Source organism: Zootoca vivipara, chromosome 12, assembly GCF_965207765.1.
Source record: "Zootoca vivipara chromosome 12, rZooViv2.hap1.1, whole genome shotgun sequence".
Lineage (NCBI taxonomy): Eukaryota > Metazoa > Chordata > Lepidosauria > Squamata > Lacertidae > Zootoca > Zootoca vivipara.
The window spans coordinates 8,060,079-8,066,517 of NC_142595.1; positions in this window are offsets into that span (position 1 = coordinate 8,060,079).

Sequence of the window (6,439 nt, forward strand, 5' to 3'; positions counted from 1 at the left end):
TACCATACTTACTCCTGACAGGTCTCTCCAGTGTCTGTCTGTGACATTTCTGGCTGCTGAAAGTAGGTGGGTTATGAGTTCTTTGTGATGTAAATGGGCGTTATTGTCTTGGAAGATGTTTAGTAGGGAATATTCTGGGGTGAATTCTAATACTTGCTTAGTTATTTTGCCTATTTCTCGTATGGCTGTTGTCCCCACTCACACATGACAGCAAAGCTCACCACAGCCAATCACAAACAAACAACCACACCCTAGGCCAGGTATCCCCAAACTTTGGCCCTCCAGATGTTTTGGACTACAATTCCCATCATCCCTGACCACTGGTCCTGTTAGCTAGGGATCATGGGAGTTGTAGGCCAAAACATCTGGAGGGGCGCAGTTTGGGGATGCCTGCCCTAGGTCAACCCCAACCTCTCTCACCACCAAAGGAACAGATGTGAATAGCAGAGAACCTGCACAAGCGACGCTGACACAAAACCCCACACATATATTAATTAAAATAGATACATAGTCACCCAACCCCAACCCCACTCACCATGGCCCCCTCCACCTCTTTCGCCCTTTTCTTCCTAATGTAACACTAATGTCTCAACAAATGAAACTGATCTGTAAAAATGTTACTTGGGGGGAGGAGAGAGACACACTGCTCATACTTTTGTAAACCAAGAATTTTTTAAGAATAAAAATACATTTTTTAAAAAAGAGAGGAATGCTGATTGAGAAGCAGTGGGAAAGCTCAAAACTGATGCAGGACTGCAGGAGGTATCCTACAGAATTAAGAGGAGCATCGTTTTATGGAATTCAATGTGTAATATGATAAAATAAAATACAATATACACGAAACAAAAGAAGCAATTTGGGCATCGTTTGAGGGGAAATGGTCGTTTCCATTCCAGATCTGGAGGCTGTCTTCTACTTGGAAATAAATCCCAACAGTTCAATGGGGTTTCCTCCCAAGGAAAATGTGCCTGGGTTGGGGACCTCAATGGCTAAAGCCATTTGTGTGTGTGGAAATACTGCTGCCCTGAGACCTTCCAGAGCAGGCATGTCAAACCTGCGGCCCTCCAGATGTTTTGGCCTACAACTACTAGCTAGCAGGACCAGTGGTTGGGGAAGATGGGAATTGTAGTCCAAAACATCTGGAGGGCCGCAGGTTTGACATGCCTGTTCCAGAGTAATTGCTGGTCTCATTCATACACACACACAGTGGTACCTCGGTTCTCAAACTTAATCCGTTCCAGAAGTCTGTTCCAAAACCAAAGCATTCCAAAACCAAGGCATGCTTTTCCATGGAAAGTAATGCAAAATTGATTAACTGACAATTAAAAACAACCGCTAAAACAGCAATTTAACATGAATTTTACTATCTAATGAGACCATAAAATAAAAGCAATAAACCAGGCTGCAATCTACTACCCAGTATCGAAAGCTGGCAATGATCTACACATTGCCATTGGAGGGAAGAGGCAGGAGGGGGGGAGATTAAGGGGGGGGAGGAAAAACACTCAAACTGGAGGGAGGAGGAGCACGTGTGGGGGAGGAGGTGGCTAACTGGATGTGGGAGAGGTGAGTTTAAGTGTGGGGGAGGAAAAACTCTCAAACTGGAGGGGTGACAGTTGCGTCTGTCTCCACTTTGGGCAGCATGACAAAGCAGCAGCTGTGAGCCGGTTGGGGTGGCGCTGCCTGTGTGTCCCTGGCATGGCACCCATACTAACCGCGTGGGCCCTTGGCCGCTCTACAGCTGGGGGGGAAGCAGTAGGCCATCTTGTCACCCCCCCGAATGGTAACCAGGGTGGCCCGCCCCCTCTGCCTCCCTTCATACGCCCTGCCTGCGCGCAGTGCGAGCGCCACATCACCCTGCTTGGGAATGCAGCGCCCGCGCTGCCTCGCCTGGACCTCAGTTGGGGGCGGGCTTGGGACGGGGGCGGGGAGGGAAGGCGAGGGGGCGGGAAGGTCAACCTGCCCAGCATATCCCCCCCCAAACACTTTCTCTCTGGGGGAGAATCGCCAGCTTCCAAGTCTCCCTACTCCGGAGTCATTTACATACATTCCAAGGAGCCACCAAACTTTGTACAGTGGTACCTCTACTTACGGATTTAATGCCTTCCGAACGCACATTTGTAAGTCGAAAAAAGTTGTAAGTCGTATCCCATAGGAATGCATTGGGAGAAAAAAATCGTAAGTAGAAAAAATCCTATCTAAACTGCATCCAAGATGGCGGACGGAGCTCCATCCGTAAGTAGAAACATTCGTAAGTAGTTATTCGTAAGTAGAGGTACCATTGTACGGAGGAAAGAGGCGCTTCCCAATCCGCTCGCTCAAAACGGAAGTGTGCACTCAAATCAGAGCACGTTCGCCTTCCAAAAAAAAGTTCGCAAACCAGAACACTCATTTCTGGGTTTGAAGTGTTTGGGTTCCAAGTACTGCAGTTTGAGAACTAAGCTGATTGAAAACCGAGGTACCACTGTATTCGGGTATTCTCCCCCACCCCCCCAAATGAATTTTAAAGGTGCAGCTTATATTCAGGCCAATGTGGTCTAGCGGATTCTCAATGTACATTCTAAAGGCTGACTTGTCCAGGGTTTCTCAGAGCTTCCAAATTACCATGACAAAAAGCTCAGGACTGTCCCACCAGATTACCAGGAATCATGCATACCCTGGATTTGATATTTCAATATTCTGTATTGGCAGGACAAACGTGATCTGGGGTCAAGCAGAAATTCCTTCATCACTCCCTGGTCAGACATGTGTGTGTTTGTGTGTCCCTCTGCAGGGCTGTTGGAACAATTAAAACAGGTTGCCTGCAGGTGGATGGATCCAGAGATATTCCTGAAGGCACTTGTGGCTGGCATTGTTAGTGCTCTTGCTGGAGGCTTTTTTGTTCTGTGCAAAAGATTACCCAAAAATGCCCTGTTCCTCACACCAGCCTGGTAGCTAGGCAGCTATTCCCAGGTCTGTGCTATAGGGAGCTGCCCCTGCCCCCCCCACCAGTTTATGTACCTTGTCCCAACGGGCTGCATGCATGCAGCCAAAGACTCCGCCTGCATGGAAGCTGCCTCTGCTTTTCTCTCTTCCATCCCCTCCTGGTTCTGGGAAGGAGTGGTGTAGGAGGGTGTGGGAAAGCACCTGGCCCTTCACTTACCTGACCTTCTTCCTCCAGCTCTGAAGCTTCCCCTGCCTCTTGATTCTTGCTGCAGGGCTGGTACAGGTCACCACAAATCACTGCCCTGCTCTCCCAAGTCAGGCTCCAGCCCCCTTGCCCCGGTTCACATGAGTCAGCGCCCTGGCAGAAATGGGCCCTTCTGGGGTACCATTCACAGCCCAGTGTGAATTTGATCTCCAATGTTTGTTTTGCAAGTTTGCTTTTATCTATATTTCGGTTTTGCATCATGTTCTGTTAAGCAACCTCCTAAAGTGTTTTTGAAGAGTGGGATATAAATTGTTGGTGACAGCAGTCACGAAATTAAAAGACACCTGCTTCTTGGGAGAAAAGCAATGACAAACCTAGACAGCATCTTAAAAAGCAGAAACATCACCTTGCCTACAAAGGTCCGTATAGTTAAAGCTATGGTTTTCCCAGTAGTGATGTATGGAAGTGAGAGCTGGACCATAAAGAAGGCTGATCGCCGAAGAATTGATGCTTTTGAATTATGGTGCTGGAGGAGACTCTTGAGAGTCCCATGGACTGCAAGAAGATCAAACCTATCCATTCTGAAGGAAATCAGCCCTGAGTGCTCACTGGAAGGACAGATCGTGAAGCTGAGGCTCCAATACTTTGAGAAGACTCCCTGGAAAAGACCCTGATGTTGGGAAAGATGGAGGGCACTAGGAGAAGGGGACGACAGAGGACGAGATGGTTGGATAGTGTTCTCGAAGCTACGAACATGAGTTTGACCAAACTGTGGGAGGCAGTGCAAGACAGGAGTGCCTGGTGTGCTATGGTCCATGGGGTCACGGAGAGTGGGACACAACTAAACAACAACATATAAATTTATAAAAGGCAAAATACCTTCCCTAGAACAGAGCTTTTCTGGCTTACTTCATGCCCAACATTCCTTATTGGTGGGGCAAAGGATGGGCCAAGTCAAAATAACACCAACCTGGTCATTGAAGGGAGCGCGTCTACAGCAGCAGCTGTGGGAGACCAGATACAAGGACTTTCCATGATTATTTTAAAAAATAACATAACATCAAAGGTCTAGCATTTAACAAACTATTCCATTGAATCAGGGATGCTCAAAACAAAACGACAACAAAAAAACTTTCATATATCCAAGGGGCATGAGACAAACACGCATGGGGGCTCACATTTGTGCTCTGGGCCGGGGGGGGGGGTCACCATCCACACCGTATAATCTTTATTATCATTGTCCCATACAGAACAATGAAATTGAAAAAAACCTCCACATTAGACATTCAAAACCAGGAGTCCCGGGGGCCGGATGCGGCCCAATCGTCTTCTAAATCCGGCCCGTGGACGGTCCAGGAATCAGCATGTTTTTACATGAGTAGAATGTGCCCTTTTATTTAAAATGCATCTCTGGGTTATTTGTGGGGCATAGGAATTCTTTTTCCCCCCTTCAAAATATAGTCCGGCCCCCCACAAGGTCTGAGGGACAGTAGACTGGCCCCCTGCTGAAAAAAGTTTGCTGACCCCTGCAAAACCAACAAGCCTGCTATCCCATCCCCCCACAGACTCTGATACCCCATAATTAAATACAATATACTCCCATAAAGACTACCTTACGCTGCATTTAAAACCAAAATCGCATTTGGATAGAAACTGTTTCTCAGGCGGCTAGTCCTAGTCTTCATAACTCTGTACCTTCTTCCAGAAGGCAGAAGCTGAAAGAGATCATTTCCAGGTTGCACACTATCCTGCGCTCTCTCTCTGCAGCTTTCTTATGGCACCTGGAAGCATAGATTTGATCCAAGGCGAGAAGAGTGCACCCAATTATTCTCTCTGCAGTCTTTACAACCCCTGACAGCATTGTTTTTCCCCTGGCCGTGCAGCTCCTGAACCACACACACAGACCATCAATTAATACACTCTCAACAATACACTGGTAAAATGCCGTCAACAGGTCCTTTGAGAGATTGTTTTCCCGGAGAATTCACAGAAAATATAACCTCTGCTGTACTCTCTTCATCAGGTCTTTGCTGTTTTCTCCCCAGGTTAGGTTGTCTCTCAACTCCATTTCCAGAAATCGAAACACGGAGGCCTGTTCCACATACTCCCCCCTCAATAATAATAAGTGGCTGAATATTCAATTTACATTTCCTAAAGTCTACAATACTCTCTTTTGTTTTCTTTAAGTTAAGGAGTAAGTTATTTTTCCTGCAACACTCCCTCAACTGCTCAACTTCCTTCCTATAGGCCGCTTCCCCCTCTTCAGCAGTGATTAAACCAGGGGTCAGCAAACTTTTTCAGCAGGGGGCCGGTCCACTGTCCCTCAGACCTTGTGGGGGGCCAGACTACATTTTGAAAAAAATTATGAACGAATTCCTATGCCCCACAAATAACCCAGAGATGCATTTTAAATAAAAGCACACATTCTACTCATGTAAAAACACCAGGCAGGCCCACAAATAACCCAGAGATGCATTTTAAATAAAAGGACACATTCTACTCATGTAAAAACATGCCGATTCCTGGACCGTCTGCGGGCCAGATTTAGAAGGCAATTGAGCCACATCCGGCCCCCAGGCCTTAGTTTGGAGACCCCTGGATTAAACCAACCACCGTTGTATCACCTGCAAACTTAATGATCTTATTACTGGGGTATTTGGGGGGCACAGTCAGCTGTAAAGAGCGTATATAAAAGCGGGCTGAACACACACCCCTGTGGCATCCCCGTATTCATGATGAGATCTGCAGAGATGTGGGAAACCATACTGACCCATTGGGAACGGTTTGATAGAAAATCCAATATCCACCTGCACAAACACAGTGGAAGTCCCAGATCTAATAGTTTGGGCACCAATCTATGCGGGAGAATAGTATTAAATGCAGAACTAAAGTCTGCAAATAACAATCTCACTAGTTCCCTCGCTTCTCCAAATGAGCCAGGGCAGTGTGTAAAGCCATTGCCACAGCATCCTCCGTGGATCTCCTTGCCTTGTACGCAAACTGGTAAGGGTCAAGTCCCACTGGCAGACAAGATATAACGCGGTTCCTCACCAGTTTGCTAGAGGGACTAAAAAAAACTACTCCTTCAGACCGAAAGCAGTGACATATGTAGGCTGCATGATATGCGAAAACGAACATTTTCAAAAACATTAATATAGAATTTGCATTGAATGGCAGGACTTTTGAGGGAAGGGGTGGGACTTCCAGTGAAAAGGGGGCGGGGCACCTGCCGCTGTTTTCTGGCGACAGGTGGCCTGCCTTCTTCTTCTTCTCATCTGCAAGTCAGAAAGAAGTTCACACTGTGGAAAA